This window comes from Melopsittacus undulatus, chromosome 2 (genome assembly GCF_012275295.1).
Source record: "Melopsittacus undulatus isolate bMelUnd1 chromosome 2, bMelUnd1.mat.Z, whole genome shotgun sequence".
Taxonomy (NCBI): domain Eukaryota; kingdom Metazoa; phylum Chordata; class Aves; order Psittaciformes; family Psittaculidae; genus Melopsittacus; species Melopsittacus undulatus.
This window is the reverse complement of record NC_047528.1, coordinates 57,694,147-57,709,294: the sequence shown is the minus strand read 5'-3', so window position 1 is coordinate 57,709,294 and position 15,148 is coordinate 57,694,147. Positions and strand designations below refer to the sequence as shown.

At 48.6% G+C, this 15,148-nt stretch overlaps 2 pseudogenes; both read left to right on the top strand.

Annotated features, from left to right (window-relative positions):
* The first annotated feature begins 207 nt into the window (after nucleotides 1–207).
* On the top strand, nucleotides 208–5,868 carry LOC117438994 (actin, cytoplasmic 1-like; annotated as a pseudogene).
* A 7,105-nt stretch (nucleotides 5,869–12,973) lies between these two features.
* On the top strand, nucleotides 12,974–14,847 carry LOC101871056 (actin, cytoplasmic 1-like; annotated as a pseudogene).
* Nucleotides 14,848–15,148: the final 301 nt, after the last annotated feature.

Sequence of the window (15,148 nt, the reverse complement as noted above, 5' to 3'; positions counted from 1 at the left end):
TTAAAACGATCAATTTCGATTTCTCATTTTTACCTGCAGTTAAAAGGTTAAAGATACTTAAGATTTGCTTAGGAGAGCTTCCCATATTTTTACCAAAACACCTAAGCCCACATCAGAATTAAACTTTTCCACCTTACCTATCAGCAATATTATTTTCTAAGAAATTCACACTTAAGAGAAATATCATCACACCCACTTTTGGCACATATGGATACTGCTAAAGTACATATAACTTCTTTAGCTACAAAATCCAGTTGCTGTCTACTACCATAAGAATACTGATACTAAAGCTGATTATACCCTTTTCACAAAGAACTAAAATACTTACACTATGATTTGTCAAATAGGCAAATATTTCCCACAAATATCGTACATTTCTTCTGCTGTGATTTTATATGGCAGGTTCCTAATATACAGTATCCGATTAACTTCTGGAGGCAGCCGAACGCTGGCACCACGCTTTCTACCACAAGCTGAGAGTGGCCCCTGAGGAACACCCTGCACTGCTAACAGAGGCTACCCTGACACCCAAAGCCCAAAGAAGAGAGAAGATGATGTAGATCATATTGATGAGAACAATCCAACACTGGGACGGATCAGCTACTGGGATAATCTCCCCACGAAAGCAGTGGGTTCCCCAACACAGGACACTTCAGGATTTTGCTGAGACAGCCAGTCTAGGTCATGCTTTTCCTAGAAAGCTTGGACCAGATGATCCTCGAGGTCCCTTCCAAACTGCTATTCTATGATTCTATGATATTCAAGAGCTTCGATACCTCAGCCATGTATACAGGCATCCAGGCTGTGTTGTCCCTGTACGCTCCTCATTGTACCGCTGTTACTACGATGGGCTCTGGAGATGGTGTTACCCACGCTGTCTGTGTGTATTGATTAGGAGAAAATTCCAGGAACAAACTTCCCAAAAAAGTTTTCAAGCTGACAAGTAGGTATTCTTTATTGCGGCACCAGGAGACACGGGGAATAACTCCTCCTAACGTGTGTCTCTCTATTGCTACGCAAGCCGTCCTTATATAGTCCCTGGGCATACATACATATTCATGAGGCTACATATGGATTACGTTATTTTCCAGAAAGTTCCCCGCATGCGTACAGAAATGTGGTGGTGGTCTCTGAGGGTCGTTCTGTACATTTTAAACAGTGAAGATCAGTGTTTTCTGTGTGCGGAACTGTATGCAGCTAGAATCATTGGTTCTCACATTCTTGTGTCTGTTTCAAGACACAATACATCTTTGTTTCAGTACACATGTGTGTGAGTAAGGGTCTCTGTGGGCAAGAGTGTCTCACCTCTGGGGGTGTGTTTTGTATGATAATGCACCAAGTTCCTTCAGAACACGGTTATCTTCTGTTTTGCTAGCTTACCAAAGTGAGTTACGTCTTTTTTGGACCCTAGGTTTTTTCCTCCTCTTTTGGAAGTTAGGTGTTGCTCTTCTTCTGATCCAAAGAGATCATTTACCAGTCTTCTGCCTATCCTCAATGTCTGTGAGCTTGCTCAGAGCCCAATCCAACCAAACCCTGAACACGTCCAGAAGTGGAGTAACCTACCCCACACCTAGGGTGGTCTCTTCTGTTTTGGGCAGTGGCAAAACATCCTTGGGGTTGTTATGCAAAGCGTCTGGCTAGTGTGGTGCTACCTTTCTTCCTCATGGCCCCTGTGGTGCTCTGCCTTGCATTTGGAGCTCCAACAGCCTTGGCTATTGCTGAGCAGTGCTTGACCAGCATCAAGGTTTCATCTCATCCCCCATCCAAAGGCTTGCAGGCTGGGAGTGGCAAGAGGGTGGGCAGGGGACTTCCCACGGGTACCTTCTTAATGTCTGTCTGCCAGAAGGAATAAACATGTACTTTTTAGTATTTTAGTCATGTGAAATTGAATGACACATTTTCTCCAAAGGTCTTCAAGATGGCCAGGGTCTGACAGCATCTGGCACTGGTAAGTCTTGACCATTTTTCCACATTGAGAACAGGTGGGTGGTTGGCTGCTGGCTGAGGTCAGCCTATCCCACAGTACGAGATCAGAGAACACAGCAGATGACTTGGCAGGCAGGAGACAGCGTCCTTGCCAAGCATCTCTGGCTATGTGGAGATGGTGTCCCCAAAGCACAGATGGAGGGTGAGCCCACAGGCATCTGCAAGGCCCTCTGTGCCCTGACAGAGGTGCCCCATGGCACAGAATCTCTGTTATGACACGCGAGGGCTCTGTGATGTCACAAGTACATATCCTGCCTTATTTGGTGTCTGGCTTCGGAAATGCCATTCTGCCCTCGTGGCCTGGAAGGTGCAAGGCAGGTGGAGAGTTGAGGTGATGAGAACCATGGGGTTCCTCTTCATCCTCTTCCTCCTTCTCCTGGCAACCATGCATTTTGAGGGTTGTCGGGCTGTTCCATGGGCGGCATGACGTCCAGGTAGGGTGGGCAACAACAGAGGCAACAACATCTTCAGGGCGGGTGGGAGGCAGAAGCCCTGTGGGGAGGCATGGAGCTAACACAGCTTCTGTGTACCTACTTAGTGAATATTTTGTGGATTGATATTTGTAGATGACATTACTGTAGATACTAGTAATCACTGAAATATTTGTGTTTATAACTTCAGAAAGATTAAGGGATGCGACTTTAATTATGCAGCAACTCATGCCTTATCAGTTGTTACAAATCTTACTGTGCACTTGAGTCAAGATTTACTGCCTACCCCCTTTGTAATGCACCTTGCATTAGTGAGGAAGCTACTAAACCAGAATGATCTCTATCAGCTGCTAGACCCATTTTTGAATCAATGGCTGAACATCCCTTTCAATACCTCAGCCATGTGTACAGGCATCCAGGCTGTGTTGTCCCTCTATGCTCCTAGTCGTACCACTGTTACTGTGATGGCCTCTGGAGATGGTGTTACCCACGCGGTCCCCACGTATGGAAGCCATGTCCGTCCTCCCCCCCATGCCATGCTCCCTCTGGATCTGGCTAGCTGTGACCTGACAGACTACCTCGTGAAGATCCTGATAGGTCTTCACCACTGAGTAGCTTCACCACTACAGCTTAGGGCGACATTAAGTGCCACATGAAAGAGAAGCTCTCATGTTGCCCTGGATTTTTATCTAGGCTACAGCTTCACCAGCTGAAAGCGACATTAATGCCACATGAAAGAGAAGCTGCTACACTGCCCTGGATTTTGAGCAGGAGATGGACACAGCCACCTCTAGCTGTTCCCTAGAGAAGAGCTAGGAACTCACAGATGGCTAGTCATCAGTACTGGCCATGAGAGCTTCAGGTGCTCTGCAGCCCTCTTTCTTATGTATGGAGATCTGTGGTATCCATGAAAAGACCTTCAACATTGCCTTGGTTGTCCCAAGGGTGGGTTCATTTCCCTGGATTGCAATAAGCCAAATCTCAGACACAGGGAAGTGATGTTTAATTTGTGTTTGCACAAAGGTGGGTGTGAGGGGATACTTCCACAAAACTAGCACACCTTCAGTCTGCAGGCTGTCCACTATCTAAGTTTACTAAGATAATCCAGGAGTCTTACCACCTTCCTTTTCTCCACATCCCATGGGAGAGGGGAAAGAGTCTGAGTGGCTGGCTGGGTGGCTAGTTGGCTGGCTGCTGGCCAATGTCAACCTGAAACAAAGCATGAGATCGAAGAACACAGCAGATGATCTGACAGGCAGGAGACAGTGTCCCTGCCAAGCACATCTGGCAGCACGCAGAGGGTATCCCCAAACCATGGACACAGGGGAGGCCCACAGGCACCTGCGCAAACCTCTGTGCCTTGGCAGTTTTGCCCGGTGACCAGAGATGCCACTCTGCCCTTATTGCCTGAAGATGCAAGGCAGGTGGTGGGTTGGGGTGATGAGCAACACAGGGTGAGTGGAGGGGGGGGGGCTTCCTCCTACAATTACTTTCTCTTTTTCCTGGTGACCCTGCACGTTGGGGATAGCTGGGCTGTCCTTTCCAAAAACTCGGGCTTAGTATTTCAGAGAACCACTTCTACCTGCTGTCAGCACTGCACCCAAGACAGACACAGCCACAAACAAAGACCAAGCAAAATTAGGAAAAGAAAGCAAGCCACCAAAAATGCTGTGGAAATAAAAGAACTTGCATTTAAGGGGAATTTATTGTAGTTGCAGGCTGTGAAAACACATTGGCCTCCTGTTGTCAGCTTCAAAGGAAGGGAAAGGAGGAAGGTCCCTTTTTTACACCATGAGGACCTCAGGAGGAAAGATTTCACAAGGTGATTGCTTGAATTGGGTTGTGAGTCTAGAGGTAAGACAGAGGGGTGCTGGAAGACAGAAGGCATTGTAAAACCGTACTGCTTTCCTGTATATGCCTCTTTACCATTTTAAGAAACACATGTAAAGTCTCTGATCATGTCTAAACCAGAATCTGCATGTTTTCCCTCTTCATCCTTTAAATGTCAGTATATAGAATCATAGAATAGTTAGGGTTGGAAAGGACCTCAAGATCATCTAGTTCCAACCCCCCTGCCACGGGCAGGGACACCTCCCATTAAACCAGATCACCCAAGGCTTCATCCAACCTGGCCTTGAACACTGCCAGGGATGGAGCATTCACAACCTTCCTGGGCAACCCATTCCAGTACCTCACCACCCTAACAGGAAAGAATTTCTTCCTTATATCCAATCTAAACCTCTGCTGTTTAAGTTTTAACCCGTTACCCCTTGTCCTGTTGCTACAGTCCCTAGTGAATAGTCCCTAATCAGCATCCCTGTAGGCCCCCTTCAGATACTGGAAGGCTGCTATGAGGTCTCCACGCAGCCTTCTCCAGGCTGAACAGCCCCAACTTTCTCAGCCTGTCCTCATACGGGAGGTGTTCCAGTCCCCTGATCATCCTCGTGGTCCTCCTCTGGACTTATTCCACTAGTTCCATGACTTTTTTATGTTGAGGACACGAGAACTGCACACAATACTCCAAGTGAGGTCTCACAAGAGCAGAGTAGAGGGGTAGGATCACATTCTTTGACCTGCTGGTCACGCTTCTTTGATGGAGCCCAGAATACGGTTAGCTTTCTGGACTGTAAGCACACAGTGAAGCTGGCTCACATTCATTTTCTCATGGACCGACACCCCCAAGTCATTCTCCGCAGGGCTGCACTGAATTTCCTTTTTGCCCAACCTGTAGCTGTGCCTGGGATTGCTTCTATCCAGGTGTAGGACCTTGCACTTGTCATGGTGAAACTTCATGAGGTTGGTGCCAGCCCACCTCACAAGTGTGTCAAGGTCCCTCTGAGGAAGGGAAGAAGTCCCTGAGGGCGAGCGGGGGCCTCGCGGAGGGGCGGAGCGCTCGGGCGCACCTCCCAGCCAGGGTGGCAGACGGGTGAGAGACAGGGCCGGGCACAGACAGCGGAGAAGCCACGTAGCTAAGAAGTGGGGGAGCTACTAGGATGTGGTGGCAAGGGCAGCCCGGGCGAGTGTGACCGCGGCGGTTAGGCGGGAGCCCTGCCCCTCTGTCGTGGTGTAAGCGAGCCGGGAACCGAGTCCCACAGAGCCGCTCCCTCAGCCCCGCGGGAGAAATCGGGGGGGGTGGGGGGAGAGACGGGGATCAGAAGAAAGTAAACGCGAAGTAAAATTCGAAGAGTTTCCTAATTGAAGTAAAATACAATAGTAGAAAATAATAATGATACTCATCACAATGAAATAGAGGGGAATAAAACCCGAGGAAGGCGATGTAGTTGCTCAGCACCCGCTGACCAACAGCCAGCCTAACCTGAGCCGCGCGCCCCACGCGCTGCTGCGGGGCGGGTTTTCCCCGCTCAGGACGGGACTGTCCCTGCTGGTGTCGGCCCCTGTAAGTCCCTGCTCGCCTCAGCGGAGCTGCCGGCTCCTGGGCGAGGAGCGCTGAGGGCTCGAAGCTCCCTCGGTGGCTCTCGCCGCTCAGAGCTGAGGCTGCCGGACACGGGGCTTCCACTCGATCCGAGCTTGAAGGCTGGAGTTGTTCATCTCGGCAGATGACCCATGACTGCTACTGCCCAGTGAGCTTAGTGCCTTCCTTGCCCCAGAACCTTTCACACCAAAACCCACTCAGGTGCCCTTGCACCTCTCAAACAAAAAACACGCTATGGCATTGTCAGCAGTGCAGAATACAGAAATACAGACTAACATTTAGCCATGACTGCTATTGCCCTGTGAGCTTAATGCCTTCCTTGCCCCAGAACTTTACACACCAAAATTTGTGGAAATATACAAAAAAAAACCCACCAAAAGGTATATTCAGATACCTCTGCATCTTTGGGCCTTGTGGACCCGACTCATCTTTCGTGCACTACCATCCACTTCTAAGGAAGTGGATTACAGCACCTGAAGAGAACATTTCTTCCCCAGGTGTGTTTGCAGCTGTGGCTGCAGACCTGACACAGAATACAGCACAGAGGAAAGGCATCAGCAACCAGCAGCCCTCTAAATGCTTGGGGCTCTAAACCCTTTGCAGCAGGCTCCCCACAGCTTGTGGCATCCCAGTTAAGGTGCACTTTGATCGTGTGTTGACATCTTTGGGGTTGTTATGCAAAGCGTCTGGCTAGTGTGGTGCTACCTTTCTTCCTCATGGCCCCTGTGGTGCTCTGCCTTGCATTTGGAGCTCCAACAGCCTTGGCTATTGCTGAGCAGTGCTTGACCAGCATCAAGTTTTCTTCTCCACCCATCCCCCATCCAAAGGCTTGCAGGCTGGGAGTGGCAAGAGGGTGGGCAGGGGACTTCCCACGGGTACCTTCTTAATGTCTGTCTGCCAGAAGGAATAAAAATGTAATTTTTAGTATTTTAGTCATGTGAAATTGAATGACACATTTTCTCCAAAGGTCTTCAAGATGGCCAGGGTCTGACAGCATCTGGCACTGGCAAGTCTTGACCATTTTTCCACATTGAGAACAGGTGGGTGGTTGGCTGCTGGCTGAGGTCAGCCTATCCCACAGTACGAGATCAGAGAACACAGCAGATGACTTGGCAGGCAGGAGACAGCGTCCTTGCCAAGCATCTCTGGCTGTGTGTAGATGGTGTCCCCAAAGCACAGATGAGGGTGAGCCCACAGGCATCTGCAAGGCCCTCTGTGCCCTGACAGAGGTGCCCCATGGCACAGAATCTCTGTTATGACAAGCAAGGGCTCTGTGATGTCACAAATACATATCCTGCCTTATTTGGTGTCTGGCTTCGGAAATGCCATTCTGCCCTCGTGGCCTGCAAGGTGCAAGGCTGGTGGAGAGCTGAGGTGATGAGAACCATGGAGGAAGTGCTGGGAGCCTCTTCCTCCCGTTGCTTCCTCTTAATCCTCTTCCTCCTCCTGGCAACCATGCATTTTGAGGGTTGCCAGGCTGTTCCATGGGCAGCACGACGTCCAGGTAGGGTGGGCAACAACAGAGGCAGCATCTTCAGGGCGGGTGGGAGGCAGAAGCCCTGTGGGGAGGCATGGAGCTAACACAGCTTCTGTGGACCCACTTAGTAAGTGGTGGTATCAGTAGCAGCAGGAGCTTTTCCTTTGATCCTGGCAGAATCTGGACCTCCATGTGGATCTCACAATGGTCCATGATCCGTGTCCATTCTCTGTGGTTCTTTTATGGAGAAGCGTGGTGCAGATTGGAAGAAAAAGCTTTCTCATCTCTGTTTGCTTACAGCTGTGCATACTGGTCACAATTCTCACCAATACCACATTCTGCAATGTAAAGAGATTCCTAGTGGTAAGTAGCCACGCCTTATTCACTTTGTATGGTGAGCACCTCTTTTTTGTCTTGCATTATACTCTTGCTTAGAGATGCACAGCGTGACATGAACAATTTTTCATGGGAGCTGTTCCTTTCTGGCTTTGGTTGCAGATGTGGCTGCAGGTGCTAACACAGCAGCTTCGCAATGGGATCCAGCTGTAGAGCTTGGGAGAGAAAGCAAGGGTAAGCAGAGAGTCTTCACTTCCATTGAGAGCTGCCAGGACCCATCCAGAAGCTCACCCCAGCCCCTCTGCAGCTGCTGCTTAGGAAGAATTGCCTTACAGGGTGTCATGAACCCTCTTATTCCCGCTCTGTCTTTGATGCAGCTATTCCCTTGCTGAGCACTTTTCCTGCTGCTGAACTAGATCCTGGGTTTGATTCTCTGGGTCATCCCAATAGCACATTGTCAATGTCTCTCTACTGGAAGGAGTAAACCTGTACTTTCTAATAATTTACTCATGTGCAATTCAACTGAATACTTTCCCTGCAAGTCTTAAAGGTGATCAGGTTCTGCTGGTGGCTGCCACTGGTGCGTCTTGAGCATTTATTCACTTTGAAAGCAGGTGTGTGTCTGGCTGCTGGCCATGGTCAACCCACCACGTGGTAGGAGATTGGAGAACACACCAGATAACCAGGAAGGGAGGAGACCACGTCCCTGCCAGGCACCTCCTGTCGCACACAGAGGGTGTCCCCAAACCATGGACGGAGGGTGGACCCACAGGCATCTGTGCAGCCCTCCATGGCCTGGCAGAAGTTGCCTGTGAAGTCTCAGAAGATCCCTGTGAGGCTGTGCAGAGCTTTGTGAAGTCACCCAGATGGCCTACCTTACTGCCCTTACCTTACTTTGCCCTTGCAACCTGGAAGGTGCAAAGCAGGGGATGGACTGAGCAGTGAGCAGCATGGGGAGAGCGCGGGGAGTCTCCTCCTCCAATCGATTGCTCTTCATCCTCTTTCTCCTCCTTCTGGAGGTCCTCTGTATCAGGGATAGCCAGGCTGTTCCATGGGTAGCAGTACGCCCAGGTAGAGTGGGCAACAACAGAAGCACCAGTGCTGGGGTGGGTGGGAGGCACCAGTCTACCATCCCCTTCCTGTTCCTATAGCTCTCTTCTGGAGAAGTATAGTGCTAATTGGAACAAAGAGCTTTCTCTTCTCCATTTATTTACAGCAGTGCCTACCAGTCGTGATTCTGGGCTGAACCGCATTCTGCAGCATGAAGACTATCCCAGGGGTACGTGGTAACTTTTTCTTCACTTCTCTAGGCGAGCAGCTCTTTTCCATCTTGCCTTGTATTCTTGGACAAGACTCAGAGATGTACAGCATGACATGAGCCATTTTTCATTAGAGCTTTCTCTTTTGCCTTCGGTTGCATATGTGGATGTGGGTGTTGACTCTTCAGCTTCGCAGTGGCATCCTGATGTACAGCCTTGGAGAGAAAGCAAGGGTAAGCAGATAGTCTTCACTTTGAGAGCTGCCAGGACCTATCCAGAAGGTTACCCTGGCCCGTATGCAGCTGCTACTTAGGAAGAACCTTGTCACAACAGGTCACTAATGCTTTTTCCCTTCTGTCTTTGAATGCAGCTGTTCCGCAGCAGATTGCTGTTCCAGCTGCTGAACAGGCAACTAGGTTCCATCCTCGAGAGCGTCCCCTTGGTATGTTGTCAGTGTCTGTCTGCCAGAAAGAATAAGCCTCTACTTTTAAATCATTTACTCTTGAGCAATTCAAGAGAATGCACTCTCTGCAGGTCTTTGGGGTCTGCCATTGTCTGGCACTGGTAAGTGGTGGCCATTTGCTGACTTAGAGCAGCTGAGTCACAGGAAAAGCTCACTATAGCTGCTCTGCATCTGGTAGTCTGCAGACCAACATTTAACTATAGAATCATAGAATAGTTAGGATTGGAAAGGACTTTAAGATCACTTGGTTCCAACCTCCCTGCCATGGGCAGGGACACCACACACTAATCCATCTCACCCAAGAGTCCGCCTAACCTGGCTTTGAACACTGCCAGGGATGGAGCATTCACAGCTTCCCTGGGCAATCCGCTCCGGTCCCCCACCACCCTCACAGTAAAGAACTTCATTCTTATATCTAACTTAAACTTCCCCTCTGTAAGTTTAAAGCTTTTACCCCTTGTCCTGTTGCTACAGTCCCTGATGAAGAGTCCCTCTTCAGCATCCCTGTAGGCCCCCTTCAGATACTGGAAGGCTGCTATGAGGTCTCCACGCAGCCTTCTCCAGGCTGAACAGCCCCAACTTTCTCAGCCTGCATTCATACAGGAGGTGCTCCAGCCCCTGATCGTCCTCGTGGCCCTCCTCTGGACTTGCTCCAACAGCTCCATGTCCTTATGTTGAGGACACTGGAAATGTACACTGTACTCCAAGTGGGGTCTCACAAGAGCAGAGTAGAGGGGCTGGATCACCTTTGACCTGCTGGTCACGCGCCTTTGGATGCAGCCCAGGATACGGTTGGCTTTCTGGGCTGCGAGCGCACACTGCCAGCTCATGTTAAGTTTCTCATTAACCAACACCCCCAAGTCCTTCTCTGCATGGCTGCACTAAATCTCTTCCCTGTAGCTGTGCCTGGGATTACCCTGACCCAGGTGTAGGACCTTGGCACTTGGCTTGGTTGAACTTCCTCAGGTTGGCACTGGCCCATCTCCCAAATGTGTCAGGGTCCCTCTGGATGGCGTCCCTTCCCTCCAGCATATCAACCGAACCACACAGCTTGGTGTCATCAGCAGACTTACTGAGGGGTGGACTCAATCCCACTGTCCGTGTCATAGACAAAGATATGGAAGTAGATCGCTGCCAGCACCAACCCCTGAGGGCCACCACTTGTTACTGGTTTCCAATTGGACATTGAGCCATTGCCACAACTTTTTGCGTGCAGCCATCCAGCCAATTCTTCATCCACTGAGTGGTCAACCCATCAAGTTGGTGTCTTGCCAGTTTAGAGACAAGGATGTCGTGCAGGACAGTGTCAAATGCTTTGCACAAGTCCAGGTAGATGACATCAACAGCTTTGCCCCTGTGCATCAGTTCTGTAGCCCCATCATAGAAGGCCACCAAAATAGTCAGACAGGATTTCCCCTTAGTGAAGCCATGTTGGCTGTCACCAAGCACCTCATTGTTTTTCATGTGCCTCTGCATGCTTTCCAGCAGAATGTGCTCCAAGATTTTGCCAGGCAGAGAGGTGAGACTGACTGGTCTGTAGTTCCTATGTCTTCCATGTTCCCCTTCTTGAAATTGGGATTGTATTTCCCTTTCTCCAGTCATCCAGAAAATCACCTGTCTGCCACGATTTTTCAAAATATGATGAATGTTGGCTTAGCTACTTCATTCGCCAGCTCCTTCTGAATCCACAGGTGGATTTCATCAGGTCCCATGGACTTGTGAAGATTCGCATTCTTAGTATGATCTCAAACCAGAGCCTCTCCTACAGAGGGCCTAAGGTCATCATTCTCACAGTCCTTGCATCTGCCTTCCAAGGCATTTGCATACCACTGAGGAACAATATCTCCAGCAAGCACTCCTTGCCTGAAGACACACCTGGATGCAGCGAGAGTTCAGCCTCTCAAACATGAAACACACTATGGCATTGTCAGCAGTGCAGAATACAGAAATATGTGGGACTGTCTCTTCTCCAACAGGTGCTGGTCATGGTGGTGAGGAAACAGCAAAGGCTGAAGAACCCAAATGCATGGTAGCACTCACTGCAGTTGTGGCAGTGGCCATCCTTGCATCCATACTCCTGATAGCTTTGGGTTACCTTCTGAAATTGAAGTGGCAGAAAAAGAAACAGTGAGTATTTTTTTTCCAGTGTTCTTAGTTGGATGTCTGCCCTGCGCAGTGAAGCACCTGCAGTTGCAGGATCCTGGAGTGCAGGTCCCATGGGCAGCACCATTAGCATGCCATATATTCGGGATCGTAGAAGCGTAGAGTGCTTTGGCGTGGCTGGGACCTTTAGAGATCGTCTAGAGCAACCCTGCAGCCAGGGGCAGAGCCATCTTTTTGCTTGTCAGGTTGCTCAGAGCCCAATCCAACCAAACCTTGAACAGGTCCAGATAGTGGGGTAACTGCAGCTTCCACAGGCAACCAGCTCCAGCACCTCAGAACCCTCCTTGTAACAAATGCCCTCCTCCTGTCCAATCTAAATCTACCCTCTTCCCACTTAGAGCCGCTGCTGCTAGCCCTGTCACTACAGGGCTTGGTAAGAAGTATCATTCCCATCTTGCTTATTATCCCCCATTATACACTGAAATGCCACAATAAGTACTCCCCAGAGCCTTCTCCAGGTAGAACAACCCCCACTGCTGGGGTGGCTTTTTCAGTTTTGAAGTTTTTCCCACCATCCTCTTCATTCCTGTTCATGAGGACTCCTTTCCAAATCCCATTCTTTGTGTTGCAGAGAACAACTGCTTCCTACTGTCAACAATGCTTTGGAAAAATATGCAGCTACAAGCAAAGGAGATTATGATCTAGAAAAAGAACAAAAACTCACTGAAATTGCCTTGGAAATAGAAGAACTCGTCAAGGAGGGGAAATTAATAAAATAGCTGCATGCTGTGAAATCCTACTGTCACATGCAAAACCCTTTGTGATTTGATAGTTGTAGATGACATTACTGTAGATACTAGTAATCACTCAAATAGCTGTGTTTATAACTTCACAAAGTTCAAGGGATGTGACTTAAATTATGCAGCAACTCTTATGCCTTATCGATTATTATACACTTGAGCCAATATTTACTGCCTACCCCTTTTGCAACGCAGCTTGCATTAGTGAGGAAACTACTAAACCATGGTGAGCTGTATCAACTACTAGGCCCGTGTTTTAAACAATGGATAAACCCCCTTCCAGTTCACCATTCATCGTGATGCAGAAGAGATACATCATGGTACTGGAAGGATGAAGTAGGATGGAGAACATCCATGGTGGGAAGGTCTCCTTGGGTGGTGACCAATAGCTATGGGGATTTATAGTCATGTGCTCCACCCGGTGGTAATCTTGTTAGCTCTGATTATATTCTGCCTGTTGGCAGTGATAGCACTATATGTGAGACTAAGGATGGCAGTTAAACACCTTCAAAGCCTTCTTCAATCCTCTTGGACATATTAGCAGGATTGCTTAATAATAACAAAGAGAGGCCTGTTGTGGATAAAATTATCTGAATTCTTCTCACCATATGTTGGTCGCAATAGTTTTGCTTAGCATGAATAACTAAAGCTGCTGGAGTTCAGGCCACAAGATGCTTCTCCTGAAATGAACTTCTCTTTAACTTCCTGGTTGGCGAAGAAATGCTCTGAGGCCAATGCAAACCAGAAGATAAGGAAGCCCCGCCTATCAGCAGAAGATGCAATCCATCCTGGTAAGAAACAGCTACCAACCCAGCTGCAGACAGAGAAAGAATCAACTAAAGAAGAAAAAGACTTCAGAGAAAAAGACACCCTGGGATCCAAAAGGTGTGTGGAAGGCATATGAAGAGTGTGTCAAGAATGGGTGCCTAAATGTTAAGGGTATAAAGGCCCAGGGATTTCTGTGTTCTACGTCCCTCGCCAGAGGCACCCAGCTTAAGCTGTTTCTACCACTCTGCTACTCAAACAAAAGCCTGAGACTCTGCTATGGGATACCTAGGGTGGGGAAATTTCTTTAATGTGAAGTAAGTACCCCACTGAATGCAGCATTGTCACCAACTGGGATGACATGGAGAACGCTGGCACCACGCTTTCTACCACAAGCTGAGAGTGGCCCCCGAGGAACACCCTGCACTGCTAACAGAGGCTACCCTGACACCCAAAGCCCAAAGAAGAGAGAAGATGATGTAGATCATATTGATGAGAACAATCCAACACTGGGACCGAAAGCAGTGGGTTCCCCAACACAGGACACTTCAGGATTTTGCTGAGACAGCCAGTCTAGGTCATGCTTTTCCTAGAAAGCTTGGACCAGATGATCCTCGAGGTCCCTTCCAAACTGCTATTCTATGATTCTATGATACTCAAGAGCTTCGATACCTCAGCCATGTATACAGGCATCCAGGCTGTGTTGTCCCTGTACGCTCCTCATTGTACCGCTGTTACTACGATGGGCTCTGGAGATGGTGTTACCCACGCTGTCCGTGTGTATTGATTAGGAGAAAATTCCAGGAACAAACTTCCCAAAAAAGTTTTCAAGCTGACAAGCAGGTATTCTTTATTGCGGCACCAGGAGACACGGGGGATAACTCCTCCTAACATGTGTCTCTCTGTTGCTACACAAGCCGTCCTTATATAGTCCCTGGGCATACATACATATTCATGAGGCTACGTATGGATTACGTTATTTTCCAGAAAGTTCCCCGCATGCGTACAGAAATGTGGTGGTGGTCTCTGAGGGTCCGTTTACTTCTTCCAACAATCTTCATCGCTTCTGGCAGCCTTTGAAGCATGCGGAGTAGATGCTTATACCAGTTTAATTGGTTTGTTAGCACCAGAGACATAATAATCCTCCTATTGTCCTACTTATCAGTTAGTTTAACTGTAGCCCATCCTGGACACCTGCCATTCCCAGATGCTTCTTATCCCTGTGTCCTGTTCTTCCAGACTGTTTTTCTTAAAACTACATCAACTATAACGATTTATCTTGTGCCAGTATGTTCTCTAGCTGTACTCTTATTTATTTTTCTTCTATGTACCATGCACCTCAGTAATTTTCCATTGCTACTGTTACAAAGCCATCAAATTTAACATTGCTTAAAACTAATTCTAAAGGTTTATATATTCCATTTTGTGATTCTGTGTTCCCCTTTTTTCAGTATGGAAGCCGTGTCCACCCCCATGCCATCCTCCCTCTGGATCTGGCTGGCCGTGACCTGATGGACTACCTCACGAAGATCCTGAGAGAGAGGCTACAGCTTCACCAGCTGAAAGCGACATGAAAGTGCCACATGAAAGAGAAGCTGCTACACTGCCCTGGATTTTGACCAGGAGATGAACACAGCCGCCTCTAGCTCTTCCCTGGAGAACAGCTACAAACTCACAGATGGCCAGGTCATCAGGACTGGCCATGAGAGCTTCAGGTGCCTTGCAGCCCTCTTACAGTCACCTTTCTTAGGTATGGAGACCTGTGGTATCCAGGAAATGTACCTTCAAAATTAGATTGGTTGTCCCAAACGTGGGCTCGGTCACCTGGCGTGCAATAAGCCAATCTCAGACACAGGGTACAGATAGTGTTTAATTCATATTTGCACAAAGGTGGGTATGAGAGAACAGTTCCACAAAGCTAGCACACCTTCAGTCTGCAAGCTAGCCCCTTCTGTATGTTTTAAACAGTGAAGATCAGTGTTTTCTGTGTGCGGAACTGTATGCAGCTAGAATCATTGGTTCTCACATTCTTGTGTCTGTTTCAAGACACAATACATCTTTGTTTCAGTACACATGTGTGTGAGTAAGGGTCTCT